This window comes from Lactuca virosa, chromosome 5, assembly GCF_052849685.1.
Source record: "Lactuca virosa cultivar CGN04683 chromosome 5, Lactuca_virosa_CGN04683_v6, whole genome shotgun sequence".
NCBI lineage: Eukaryota > Viridiplantae > Streptophyta > Magnoliopsida > Asterales > Asteraceae > Lactuca > Lactuca virosa.
The window spans coordinates 221,083,139-221,098,097 of NC_136430.1; the positions used below are offsets into that span (position 1 = coordinate 221,083,139).

General features: G+C 36.5%; 1 pseudogene; it reads left to right on the forward strand.

Moving 5' to 3' along the window:
- Window positions 1-13,067: 13,067 nt before the first annotated feature.
- On the forward strand, window positions 13,068-13,151 carry LOC145118236 (U4 spliceosomal RNA; annotated as a pseudogene).
- The last annotated feature ends 1,808 nt before the right edge of the window (window positions 13,152-14,959 follow it).

Sequence of the window (14,959 nt, forward strand, 5' to 3'; positions counted from 1 at the left end):
TGGTTTCTTGATCAGTCGAATTAGGTTTGGGTGTGTCAGTGGATTGAGAAGAAAAAATAGAAGTGAATGGTTGATTGATAATATTTTCGAAGGTAGGAGAATCTGTGGTTGATGTAATGGGAATAGTGGATTGTGGTAAAGAAACAATACTTTCGAAGGGAGCAAAAATAGATTGACCTTGAGCTTCATTCTTCGCATCTCCATCACCCATATGGACATTTGCATCCGTATCAGATACGTTTGCAGGGATGCCTGAAGTTCGTACCTCCTCATAAACTGATTTGGCAACCGAATCTTCGGGTGGTATGACGACTGTCTACTCAGGAGTTGAACTTTGTACATGAAGAGTGATGTCTGGTGTTTCAGGAATTCTTTCATCATCATCTTCTGTAGACTCAGTAGAAAGCATAAGCTTTCGTGTCTTCTTCTTCTTCTTCTTAGATATGTGTTTAGCCATATCTGTAGCCCTTCGCTTCTTTGATGATGGAGAAACAGGCGCTGGCATTTCTCGAATCAAAACACCCTGATGAGTAACCTGAGGCTTTCGTACTACATGAGATGTTGGAGATTTACGTAGATGCAAAGACATCTTTTTGATTCTTCGAAACATACCAGTCTTCGAAGGAATAACCACTTTCTCTTGAGACTTAGGAACAACAGGTTTAATTATTTGAGTCTCTGCAATTGAAACTTCTTGAACCACAGACTCTTCAACTGTAACTGACTTCATCTTTGGAGATTTCAAAGATTGCGATTCCTTGGTGTGCTTTTCAGAAGAATCCGGTTCAGGCTTCTTCGATCGTTTAGATTTCTTTTCGTCCCTTGGCAACACTTTCCCAGTTTGAACAGTAGAATCAACAGTTTGCAAATATGCCACTAAGACTGAATTCGAAGGATCAACTCTTTTGAGCATAGCATCAGGAATACGAGCAACAAATGGAAAATCCTGAGCACTATCTGTGACTTCCTTCGGATAGTGATACGATTGAAAAACAACTTTTTCCTCATCATTGGGTACCAAAATCCCTTCCTTGTTGTAAAAGTATTGCAAAATCAAGCTCCAGTATCTTGCACATGAAATACCATGAATAGCATTCGTGTGTTCTACACTCTTTTGGAATTCCTTCCACAATTGTGTAGAATAGTCCACTTGAAGATCATAATATATACCAGCAACCATTGCATACACCTCCATTCTTCCTTTATCCAGACCAACTGTTCTCCCAGTTAAACATCTTAGAAAAATACCGAATAAGAAATTCCATAGTCGTGGAAGACCAGATTTCTTAAAATCACTGATCTTTGATAATGGAGGCTGATATCCCATCTCATTATACATATTAACAATTTGAGGGAATGTGAAAGCAACATATGGAGGTGAATTCGGAATTTCAAGAATTTGGCAAACGAGTTTCTTGGATAGCCTGACCTTTTTGTCATTCACCAGATGGAAAGTAATTGTGTCAGAAGCTTTGTTGTAAGTAGCAGTTGATCCTGCTTGAGAAAGCCAGGACAATGGAACAGATAATGAATTGAACATTGCCGTAGACAAAACGGAGTTCTTCAAGGCAACGATTAGCATCTTCAATTATTCCGGGTATTGAGAAACATCACCCTCCAAGTAATAGTTTGTCGCTTGAATCTTCATTATTGGTAATGAAGAGACATCTTCAGTGGTTTGAGATGGATCAGCATCAACATGAACAGAAGTCGCCATTGTTAGGGTTTGAAGACTTTGATGCTCAGAGAATTTGGGAATTTTTCTTTTTGATCGCGTAAACCGATAATAAACCCTTGAATTCCCTTTTATATGTAACCCTGAAGTTTGAATTTGAAGCGGGATGTGTATTTAATGATATCCGACGTGGCACCTTGAAAATCGGACCATTACTGCGTAAAAGTAGCCATACGTCAAAAAGTAGCTGTCACATCTCCTTGAAAACCGGACAGAATACCATACGTCATTTATAAACAGCCTGTATTGTTATCCCCAAGACAATTGTAACCGTCAGAACCCTTCGAATGGAAGCAAGGCTCTTTCACTTTTGGGATGAAAAGCGAAGTCATATGCCAGAAGTTTGAAATCATCAGCCTGAGTTGGTATTACTCAGAGCCTCAAGGATTTCGTGAGTGCAGTGTTCCAAAGAATGTAGACGAGAAACAAAGATAAGAAAATTTTGGGATATTGTGATGTCAAAATTTCAATTTGACACAAAAGCAGATGAAATCCTGGGCAAAGATTGCTTCATTAATCATTAAGAAAAATGATCAATAGCTTGTTTAGGTTCCCGTGAATTACAATCGAGTACTTGTTGATAAGTATCGAAGGGCTTCTTTTATAATGCTTCGTGGGTAGTTAACAAAATTTCGTTACATGTCATCCTAAACATAAGGTGAGAAATTGTAACAGAAATTACTTGTTTAACCAGTGTAGTCAGTGACAAGTTGTCTTTGAAAAAGTTTAAGTGACACTGAATTTCGAATGAAACTCACACGGAAATCATATTCAAGAAAAAATTTGTGCTGGATCTTGTTGGGTAACAAACATCATAGGTTTCGAATGTTTGATCAAGACCACTCATTCGAAATGAATATGATTTGGAGTTTCAAATTTTGGTACTGAAACAAATGTTTCGTGAAAATATGGAACATTGTTCCCCGTCAATTCCTTAAAAGTGTAGTGAAAATTGGGTTTCACTTTCATCACGGTCTCATGATGTCAGATCATAAACACAGATTTTTGATATGTCTAAGTCTCGATGGGTTTGATCAGAGACCTCTCGGACATATGTCTTCGTGTGTGATCGTGTAAGAACTTTATAGGTGAAAAAGATTGATGTAAGACACGAAAAGTACCTCTGTTATTTTTGGACAAAACAATAAACTCTTAACTCGTTTTGAGAAGAGTCAGGTAGCTCAGAGACTAATGTGAATATAAGCCTGATTGGGAAGAAATTTTTGTGTGAATAATTTCATTAAGGCTTTCGTACACACACATTGAGTCATTTGAGGCTTTGGACAACATGCAGCAGCATGCTTCTAAGGACAACTTAGGTAGTTCAAGTGATGAAAAATGTATTGATTCATACAAAAAATGTACCTGACCTTAGAACTGCAAGCATAATCCACTGTATATCGTCATTATTATCTGCAACAAAATACTAAAAAGAAATAAGAATCAAAATATTTTTGTTGTTTTGATTTTTCGAAAGTAGAAACAGAACAATAGAAAATCTTTTTGGGTTTTTTTGATTTTTCGAAAATTAAAAAAAAAAACTGTACTTGTTGCAAAAATACAAAATTTTATCATCCCCTTATAAGTGACAAATGTACGAATTCGAAGGGGTCGAAGCGTTGACTATGAACAATAACCTCTGAATCAACCCTTAAAATAAGTGACAAATTTACGAATTCGAAGGGGTTGAAGCGTTGACTATGAACAGTAACCTCTAAATGCTGACGGTTATTGCTTTGTCTTTCATTCAGCGCCTCTGAATCATTCCTGGTCATTCATCATTCGCCTTTTTCACATGGAACAGAATTTCCATCGATCATTCGTAGTCCTTCTATAATTTTCACAAGGGATTTTTCATCTAAAGGTTTCGTGAAAATATCAGCTAACTGATCAGTTGTTTTCACGAAATGTACTTCAATATTTCCATCCTCCACGTGATCCTTGATGAAATGATAACGAAGTGCTATATGTTTAGTCTTCGAATGCTGCACAGGATTATGACAAATTCTTATAGCACTTTGAGAATCACAATATAATGGAATCTTTTTCATATTGATTGCATAATCACGCAATTGACTTTGAATCCATATAATTTGTGAAGTGCAAGTAGCAGCAGCCACATATTCTGCTTCAGCTGTTGAAATTGATACACATGTTTGCTTTTTCGACTGCCAGCTCACCAATTTGCCATCGAGAAATTGACATCCACCACTTGTGCTTTTTCTATCAAGATTACACCCACCCAAGTCTGCATTCGAATATGCTTGTACAAAGAACCCAGTTTTCGAAGGATACCACAATCCTAACGAAATTGTTCCTTTAAGATACTGAAATATATTCTTCACAGCAGTGAGATGTGGTTCTCGTAGATTTGACTGATACCTTGCACAATTACAAACAGAAAACATGATATCAGGTCTACTTGCTGTAAGATAAAGTAATGAACCAATCATGCTCCTATAAAGAGTAATGTCAACTGCAGGTTTATCTAACGAAGGTGTCAACTTTATGCCTGTTGCCATTGGAACTCGTAACTTTGTGCTATTCGTCAATCCAAACTTTTCTAGCAGATTCTTCGTATATTTTTCTTGATTAATAAAAATTCCTTCTCTGCTTTGACGAATATTCAATCCAAGAAAATTATTGATTTTTCCCATCATGCTCATTTCGAACTTACTTTTCATCAAATCTTCGAATTCTCTAGATAAAGCAGGGTCAGTTGAGCCAAAAATAATATCATCAACATAAATTTGAACAAGCATTAGATGATTCCCAACTTTCTTTCGAAATAATGTGGGATCAACAGATCCTTGTTTACATTTAGATTGTTTCAAAAATGAAGTAAGTGTTGCATACCATGCTCGTGGTGCTTGTTTCAAACCATAAACTGCCTTATCTAAAATATAAACATGATCTGGAAATTCTTCGTTAATAAAACCTGGGGGTTGTTCCACGTAAACTGTTTCTTCAAGCTCTCCATTTAAAAATGCACACTTTACATCCATTTGATAAACATCAAAGTCTTTGTGAGCTGCATAAGCCAGAAATATACGAACCGCCTCGAGTCTTGCGACAGGGGCAAAAGTTTCTTCATAGTCGATTCCTTCTTGTTGTGAATATCCTTTAACAACAAGTCTGGCTTTGTTTTGAACAATATTTCCATCTTTGTCGGTTTTATTTTTAAAAATCCATTTTAACCCGACAATCGAAACATTTTCAGGTTTAGGAATTAATCTTCAAACCTTGTTTCGTTCAAATTCAGACAATTCAGATTTCATTGCAACAACCCAATCTGAGTGTTCCATTGCAACCTTACCTGTTTTTGGTTCAATTTTAGAGATGAAAACATTGAACATGCAAAATTCTTGATGAGTATTCAATATCTCATTCTTTGCACGAAGTTGAGCTCTTGTTAAAACACCCTCTTGTGGATTTCCAATTACTTGATCCTTCGGATGATCTCTTGTCCACTTTTCCATTGGCGGATATGCTGGATCAAATTCCAAAGGTGCATCTTCGTATATATCATCATTCTCTGAACCTGCAATCGAACAAACATCATCAAAATCATTATTATTCTCAATGTTGTCTAAATGCTCCCCCTCAACATTATGCTCCCTCTCAACATCATGCTCCCCCTCAACATCAGCATTCAATCTTTCTTTCTCCCCCTCGAAAGAATGCTCTCCCTCATCTAAAGTATTCGGATCCAAGTGATCCCCCTCCACTGGATTGTTTTGCATACTTTCGCCTTTCTCTGGAGAAGTTGATGTTGAATCATCAGTAAGCTTCGTTAGTTCAGAGAGATGATTATCATTTGCATTTATTTCAGCATCAACAGCATGATCTGAAATTCCAAAAATTAAATCATAATCAATATCTAAGGTTTGTGAGGATTCAGATTCATCTTGTATGTTTTTCAGAATTGGATGATTTTCAAACTGTTATGTAGTTTGTTTAATGTAGTAATCATCAAATGTAAGATTAAAAGTTTCTTCAACTTTTCATGTTCTTTTATTCAACACACGATATGCGACTGAATTATGCGAATATCCTAAGAAAATCCCTTCATCTGCTTTTGCTTGAAATTTCGTAAGATTATCCTTGAGATTCATGATGAAGCACCTGCATCTGAAAACATGGAAAAATTTAACGTTAGGTTTTCGATTGTTGAGAATTTCATATGGAGTAATGTTAAAACGACGATGAATGAAAGATCTGTTTTGAGTAAAACATGCGGTGGATACGGCTTCAGCCCAAAGGTATTGTGGAAGATTCGCATATGCCAGCATAGTCCTTGCTGCTTCGCATAGAGACCTATTTCTTCGTTCAACAACACCATTTTGTTGTGGTGTGTATGGAGATGAAAAATTATGCGAAATCCCTTTGTCCACCAAAAATGAATCAAGGACATTGTTCTTAAATTCAGTTCCATGATCACTCTTAATTTTTCGAACAATCTTCTTCAATGTTGTTTCCATCTTTTTGATAAAGTCAATCATGATTTGTGCAACTTCAGATTTAAGCCTGAGAAAATAAACCCACGTAAATCTGGAAAAGTCATCAACAATAACTAAAATGTACCTTTTCTTGTTGAGAGTTGAAACTGTCGAAGGACCACACAAATCAATATGTAAGAGCTCCAAAGGTGCGACAATTTTTGAATCTATCGTAATTGGATGACCTTGTTTATGTTGCTTTCCAACTTCACAAGCTGCACATAAAGAATCATTGTCAAATTTAAGTACAGGTAAACCTCTTACCAGATCTTGTACCACAAGTTTATTGATGTTTCAAAAATTGAGATGAGAGAGTCTTCGATGCCAAAGCCAACTTAAGTCTGATGTTGCTTTCGAAAGAAGACATAGCAGGTTTCCCTACTATCAGATTGATGTCCAAAGTGAACATGTCACCTTTCCTTTTGGATTTCAGTAACACTTCTTTAGTGTTAACATTCGAAATAACACTTCCTTCTTCATTAAAAAGAACTTGATTTCCAGTGCCCACAACAAGTTGAGAAACACTTATCAAGTTATGTTGAAGACCTTCAACATATGCAACACGATTCACTGTGAATTGTCCGTTCGTGATCTTCCCATATCCTTTGACTTGACATTTTTTATTGTTCCCAAACTTCACAACTCCAACATTTTTTAGGCTTCGAAAATCACGTAAATTCTCCTTCTTCCCAGTCATGTGACGAGAGCAACCACTATCAATGTACCATTTATTATCATATTGCTCGTCACATAGTACCTGCAATCAGTGGAAAAATTTAGGTACCCAAGGCTTTTTGGGTCCTTGGAAATTAGATTTCAATTTCGAATGTAATGAAGAACTTTTAACCCAATCACAAACTTTAGTTTTGAGACTATCAATTAAGTTCACATCTTCATTTAAAGAAACCGAAACATAAGATTTTGATGGTTTCGAATGTTCACTGACACTACTCTTCGAATTCTGAGTTTGTGAATGGACATTCTTTGCTTTTATTACTGGTTTCCAAGCTTTGACTGATATGCTCGAATCCTTAGAAGATGAACTGCCGTTTGATGAAGTATTCACATATTTCTCATATGCTTCGTGAATTTGCTCCTTTGAAAATGTATTCGACTGATACATCTTTCCTTTGCCTTCAAGCCAATGATCAATGTTCTTCCTTGAAGTCATTCCTTTTTCACGTGAAGTTTTCATAGTTTCTTTCTTCGTATGATTAGGAAAATTTGGCTTTTGAGGAACAAAATCAACTTTTGGATTTGTTAGAAAAGATTGAGCATATGATGTATCAACTGTTGATTTAAAATGTTGACGTTGAAAGAATTTTTTATTTGGATTTGATTTATTTGAAAATGTTCTTGAATTATTAGTTTCTGAAATTTTCGAAAACCTTGGTTGTTTATTCACTTCAGACCTGGAATGATTTGATTGTGATGAATGTTGAGTTTTTGTTGAAAAAGAGGAATTTTTAGCTTTGAAAACATTTTTGGGTGATTGTGATTCAGACATCTTTTGAGACTCAATACTCTGCCAAAATATTTTCTTTCTAGCTTGTCTTTTTGAAATGTTGTTTTTCTTTGAAAATTTGTCAATTTGATCTTTGAATTCCTTGGAGTTTAGTTTGACAACTCTTTCATTTTCCTTTACAACTTGTTTTGAATTCTCTTTTTCAATTTTTGATTTTTCAACCCATTTTTTTTGTGGTTTTTGACGTTGAAACACATATGAATTCTTTGTTAAGTTATTTTCAACTGTGCTTTGATTTGCGAAAAAACCTTCATCAGTTGTTTTTGAATTATCCTCCTCAACTAACTTCTTTAATTCTGGTTTGATATTTTCAACATTTCCAGTAGTTACGAAAACTTGATTTGGAAAAATGACATCATTTGTACACTTGAAATTTGGATAAACCACAGTATTCGTTTCAAGGTAATGTTCACCTTTTTCAGTCATTACTTTTTCGAACTTTTGTGTATCACACCATACACTTGATCAACCACTATTCGTGGAGTTTCTTCTTCCTTTGAAGATTTACTTCCCTTCGAAATTGTCTCTTCATCTTCATCATCGCTATCATCAGTTTGACTATCTTTGAGATCCACGAAGTTCATATCACATACTTTCGAAGTTGAAGGTATATCAGTTTATTTCTCAACCATCAAATCCTTAACTTTTTCTTTCCCTTTAAATGTTGATGCAACATTAACAACAGACAACTGGGAACAATCAACATCCTCAAGTTCACTAATTTCACTAATATTGTCAGAATTATCTTCAATATCAGCAAAATTAGATTGAGAATCAGATGTTGAATTCTCAGTCTTTTTCAAAATTTTAATTTGTTCAGATTTAGTCAAAGTATCATTCACTATGTTAACTAATTCATTTGCATCAAGACATTCATCAATTTTGACTATTCCATATTTATATCTATCATCAGGAATTTTGTCAAAATCAGCTATTATTTGCTCACAATCATACGAAATATTATCTACCTTAGCTCTTTCGTATGCTAGAAAAGGTAGTAATTTTCTATGTTGCTCTTTACTTATTTCACATGAATGATGTAAATCAGTTAATTTTCCATAAAGTCTTTTAGCTGAATTACAATAAATGTTTCTTTGAGCTAGCAAAAGTTTGACTTCACTTGACAAAGTATCCCTATCACACATAATATTTGTAATTTGTAATTCCAAACAATCAATTTTACTTATTTTCATGTCTAATCGCTTTTTGGTCTCTAACAACTCCATTGACAACTTGTTGGCCTCATTGCTAGCAGACACAACAATTGAATCAAAATAAGTAGCCGTCTCATCAAAGGATATTAGTTCAGAATCATAAGCATGTGTAGGAATATTAAAAGATTCGAGAATTTTACGTACCTTTGTTGTCATTGGAGATTTGTCTACTGTCTTGGATATGAAGCATTGTCCCTTTACTTCGAATTCCTCGTCATCTGAGTCCTCCTCCATTTTTGCATACATTGCTCCATGTGTTGGATTCCTCATTTCTTCATCGTCTGATCCGGATAACCAGATTTGATACGTTCCATCTTCATCTTCATGTCCACCTTTTGCAACCAATGACAAGTTTTTGGCTTTCGCACGAACCTCCTCAAGCCTTTCTGCATAATACGCCTCATCTTTAACTTTATTCTTCCTCTCATCCTTCTTCCGAAGCATACAATCATTCGCAAGATGATTAGCTCCGTTGCAATAATGACAATCTATACTAGCATCACCTTTCAGCTTTTTCTCGATCTTTCCTTCAGACATTTTCGAATCTTTCTTCTCAATTTTCTTTTTCTCCTCATCAGCAGTTTTACTCACAGCACTTCCTTTTACCTCAGCAAGCTTAGTCTTCGGATTGAACGGTTTTTTAAAAAACTTCTTAACACGATTATTCGAGTAAAAAGCTATTACCTCATCATCCGAATTCATGATGAATCCTTCTTCTTCCTCAGAATCACCATTTTCTGCTTCTTTCTCAGATATCTTTGACACAAGTGCCAATGGACCTCCCAAATTTATCTTCGTCTCTTCAGCAATTTCATTTACCTCAGTTTCATGTGTCTTCAACTGATTGTACAAATCATTGAGAGTTGATGTATCAAAACTTTGTTGATTCTTCACCATCATACTTACGCTTATCCATTCTTTTCGAAGACCCATCACAAAGATGAGATTGAATTCCATTGAAGTCCTGGTAATTCCATAGCGATTACAACGATAGATTAACTCGTTCAGTCGATCATAGTAGACTTCAATTGTTTCACCTTCTTTTTGTCTGAAATCTTTCAGCTCAACCAAACACTGTTTGACTGAATTGATTTTCGTCTTCTCACTTCCTTGAAATTTATCTTTCAAATTGTTCCAGATCTCCTTTGCAGTTGTACAACTCCTTATATAATTGTACACAACTGGAGGTAAAGCTCCTCGCAATTCTCTCATACACCTCTTCTCCAGTTTCTTCAGACGATCAGTCTGATTATCAACTTCAGAACTTGTAGAAGATGATCCAATTGGTTGAACATTCACTGGAACATTGACATTTCCAGTGATACATGACCATAATTCTTCATCAAGACCATTCAGATAATCCTGCATAAGACCAGCCCACTGATCATAATATTCAGGGATTAGCATTGGAATTTTGGTTGATGATCCTAACAGATGAGAAAACGAGGTCATCGAATTGAGATTGAAACTCACCATTGTTGTACGGAAGCTAAATTTGAAAATTTTTAAGAATATTTGGAAATTTGAAAACAAACTAGTTGATTTAAATCGGAATTGCAAGAAAAACACTCGATTCAACAATTCAAATGCAGAATCAAATCACAAACTGAAATCTAGACAAATTTTTCACGATCAAAAAGTGCGGAAACTTTTGAACCAAAAATTTGATTCAAAAACTTTTTGAATGGATGAAAATCAGATCACATATGTGATTCCTGCTCTGATACCTAGTGATGAATCATAGAATCAAGTATAAAACAAATCAGAGTATGAAATCAATTAAGGATGTGAGATTGAACACCAGATGTAAATATGATATTGTTTCAGCTCTATTACGCTTTCTAATGTTTACAGAGTACAAAGACAGGTCTGTAAAAAAACTCTTATCTAACTCTAGTAAATATCCCTATTTATAGGGAACTGAAAGCGTACAAAAAATATACTAAGGCATAGACACTTAGGCTTCGAATAAAAGCGCCTCAGTAAAATAGATTACAAAACATTCGAAGAGTTCAAAATACATTTCGACTAATTACAACAATTCGACCTGTACAACAGTTAAGGCACATTTTTGGTAAAAATAGCATTTTAGGCCCCGTTTTAGAACAAAACTTGCATATAAGGCTACTTTTTGTAAAAATAACATTTTTAACTCCCTTTTGTCAAAATATCATTTTTAGCTTGATTTTTATGAAAATGCGAATTCTTGGCCCATTTGTAAATAATTTTATCTTTTTGGCCCAAGTTCTAACAAATTCATATTTTTAGTTTTTCTTAGCAAAAATTTACATTTTTGACACAACTATGTTGAAAATGACAATTAAGCCCACAAGAGCTCAAAAAGTTATAATTTTTGGCCCAAGGCCGTGAGAAGCCCAAATAAGGCCCAATTATGAAATTTTTTACATTTTTAGTCCTTATAGGGTCTCAAATGTCGTAACTAACCATGTTTAGCAAAAATAATCCTTTTTGAACCCCTACTAACCGTGAGTTGCATAAATATATCCATTTTTGGTCATTTTGTCACTTTTTGCCCTCTTATGCAATTTTTTTGAGTTTTAGGTAACTTGTAAGTATTTTAAAACCATTTCTTTGTAAGATAAGTTGAAATGAGTGTTATATTCTACAAATAGCATCATCTTTTAGTAGATCTTTAAGTTCATGGAGTTTATAACATATAATCACATATATAACATTAAAGACACACAAAATCATGCATACACACATAGATCTACACAAAACAACTTGTATTCTCCCCCAAAACATAGTAAAAACCGAAAATAGGGGGTATGAACTCACTTTGGGTTGTTGTTTTTGGTCTTGGATGAAGATTGAGAAGGATCTCGTCCCTAGAAGTCTTATTGAGAGGAGATCTTCGAGTTCTAAGAAGTTTTTAAGAGTATGATCATGAAAACATGTGTTCGTGAGGATGGATCTATCATAAAATGAAATAAATCACTTTGAGTTTACATGATCTTCACTAAGTATGAAGCTTGAAGAGATTTTCCTTGAGACACACACAAGTACACACGAATTCTAGGAAGAATAGAGGAGGTTTCTTTTAGTGTTCTTAGAGAGAAATGTTTGAGTGGATTTGAGAGTAAAATGAAGGTGGTGGTTGGTTGTTTTGGGCCGAGAATAAGAAGAGGAGGGAGGGAAGAGAGAGATGACAAGATTGTTGCATGGAAACATGAGATTTCCTATAGGCATGGTGTATAATTTTCTTAGTTGTCCATTAAACAATAATTAGGTGGCAATACCCTAATTATCATCTTGTTATTTTTTTTTGAAAGTGGGCCGTGAATGGGGAAAGATGGGGTTCACGGCCCAATTGCAAATGAGAAGATGGGTTCACAGCCCAATGGGTTCATGGCCCAATGGGTTCACGACCCAATTGAGGTGAGAAGGTGGGTTCACGGCCCATTATGGACCATGTTAAATAAGTGAGTTATTTTAGGCCCAACATGGCCCAATTGCTATGGTTTGACGAATGTGGGTCCAACTAGAGCTAAACTGGGTTTCAATGGCCCAAAATCATCAAATAGAAGGTTTACTGGCCCATAAGGTCCAATAAGAGGATCCTAGTCCATACTAAATTCGAACTGGGATATTTAGGATTTCAGACCCATAGGCCATAGTTAAGTATATGAGATGCATTGTATTAGGTTTTGAACTTCACTCAGGAGTTTTGATTCAAATGGATGTTTTTGATTTAGCATAGAACATGATGTCCACTTAGATTACAAGTTTTTTGAGAGTCGATGTTTACATGAAAACAAAATTTCTTAGCTAAAAATGCTAGTTGTGACAAAAAATCAACTTCCCATTCACAATACCCTTCCTTATCAGCCTTCCCAGTCGATCCTCAATGTCGAACTTAGTTTTGACCTCCAAACCAAAACATAATTGAGAACCCAAAAGCAAAGTCCCATTGTTTATACATCAAGTTGATATGTTTGACATCAAGTTGAGCACATTTTGATTCCAAACCTTTTCATTCAACCTCAAGCCAATTGACATTCGTTCTCAACATAACCACCCATTAAATCAATGCAATAAAATCCACCTTGCTATAAACGAATGTTACATGCTTAATCTTTGCGCTTGGGGTAATGACGCAGCTAATGAGATAATAACCGAGGCGCGTCAATTGCTGGTTGAAAACTATTTCCAAACAAATGTTACATGCCCAACTGTAGTCATAGGTCACCACCGCCCTTACACGACTTACAACCTTCCTTAGTTCCACGAATATTGTGGCCTTCCCACAGTCTCACAACTTGCCCTGCTATGGTCCAATACCTACTTGGAGGAAACTACAAGCCCAACCATAGGTTGACCCCGCTCTCCTAGCTGCTCAAGAACCAGGCGCATGCTACAGGCCACCCCGCAGTCTTACAACACTACTACACTACTTGCCAACCTATTCAATGCTACAGCCACTCCCGTAGTCTTACAACATCTCTATCACTATTTTCCAATCCAGTGAATGCTACGGCCACCCCCCCCTGCGCAGTCTTACAACACTTCCAAATTGCCATGCAACCAACCCATGATAATATTGTCCATCTACCATACCAACCATAATCAAACACGAGTCAAAACCATATCGACTAAATCCAAACCAGATGTCCAGATCATGCTTAGAACCCTAAAACCATCATCATACAAGAACAGGAAGAGAGGCTCCAACACAACCCTCAACCTGGATCCATCCACATACCCATCACGCGTCACTACTGATGAGCAATGAAACTTGAATACTCATTCTTGTGTAACCTTAAAAACAAGCGATTCTCCCCTACTTGGATTTGAGTGCGCTCTTCCAATCCACCAAAAGTTGATGGATTCCCAATCCATCTCACAACCTTACAATTCAACTTGTCATCAACCAGGGCTTTCAAGAACTAGAATTCCATTACCAGACAACCTTAACGGTCACACACATTCCAAAACCAGATGAACGCTTCCCGAAATCTCAACAAGCTCAATAACCCCCAAGTATTTCCCACAATACTACTCCAGATCCTTAAGCCACTTCATCTGTAATACCCGGTTCCTGATAAGCATTCTTAAATGAAGATTTATCATTTTAGCAAAGGGACTCGACGAGTTGAAGGACCAACTCGTCGAGTAGGATCGGGCGTGGACGCGGGAGTTAAGTGACCTACTCGGCGAGTCGGTATACCGAATCGGCGAGTAGCAGCTGTCTGGATGAAACCCTAAATTTGAGGGTTTGCACCCTATTTAAACATCTCATCCCAGCCTCCATCGTCCTTATCACTCCCAGAAAGCTGTATCTCGAAACCCTAGCCGTTTTTAGGTGTTCTAAGGCCATTTTGGTGCATTTGGTGGATTGTGAAGCTTGAGAAGGAGAAAGAAGCTTGAGAGTTCGAGTGGGCGCTTGGAGATCCAGGGATTTTGTTCCATTTCCAGCTCATTCAAGGTAAAAATCTCTTGTCTTGGTCTTCTATGTGCTTATTCATCTTTGGGGTTGGGATTTTGGGAGTTTTCTAAGCCATTTTTCGGATTATGAAGGGATGAATGGAGTTTGACTTCAGATATGGGCCTTAGGAGGGGTCTCATGGCATAAAGGTGCCAACTTTATGGCCATGAGAGCCCCATGCATCTTGAAGATCACCTTTTATGGCTTTTTGAGCCAAATACCCAATGCATGTGCACCAAGTTTGGAACTTTACGTGTAAAATGGACATTAGGAGGCCAGATCAATGATTTTGATGTGTTAAGACCCATTTAAATCGACTGTATAGTAATGGACAAGGATGGACTCGACGAGTCGTACTTGGGACTCGGCGAGTCGGGGTGCATTATCGTCAAATCCTTTCTGTTGATTGGACCAGATGCGAGGGTGGAAGGCCCCTCAGTTGTTTAGACCCATTAGGGGCCTGGGAGTCATGGGACTCGACGAGTGCTTAGAGCAGGCTCAGCGAGTCCAAGGCAATCTCCCAATCTTTGAGGATGGACT